Source organism: Corylus avellana, chromosome ca11 (genome assembly GCF_901000735.1).
Source record: "Corylus avellana chromosome ca11, CavTom2PMs-1.0".
Classification (NCBI taxonomy): domain Eukaryota; kingdom Viridiplantae; phylum Streptophyta; class Magnoliopsida; order Fagales; family Betulaceae; genus Corylus; species Corylus avellana.
The window spans coordinates 15368617-15369000 of record NC_081551.1 but is presented as its reverse complement, the minus strand read 5'-3'; positions in this window follow the sequence as shown (position 1 = coordinate 15369000).

Here is a 384-nt window from a genome sequence, read left to right as displayed (position 1 = left end):
AATAAAAAAAAAAAAAAAAAAAAAAAAAAAAAAAAAAACATTTGTTGTTGAGCTACTATCAAGCAGTTGGTTACACATCATGTTGTCTTTTTTTAATTATTTAAAAATTATTTAAAGTTCTAAAACTTTAAGAAAGATTGCAAAAACAATAACAATTGGGCTTTGTTTGGCAACAGCCTTGACCCAAACACTGTTCAGTGTCTGGGTCAAGGCTCGGTTTTTGAGGTAAAAATTTACCCACTTTTTCCCATTTTGTCCCTATTTCTTACGGATTGAAACAGGCCCGTTTTTGTGTCTTTCCCACGCTGAACAAAGGAAAAAGGCCAACGTCTCCCCAACACAGTGCCCCTCACACGCGTCCGAAGCTGCCTAAGGAAAACCATT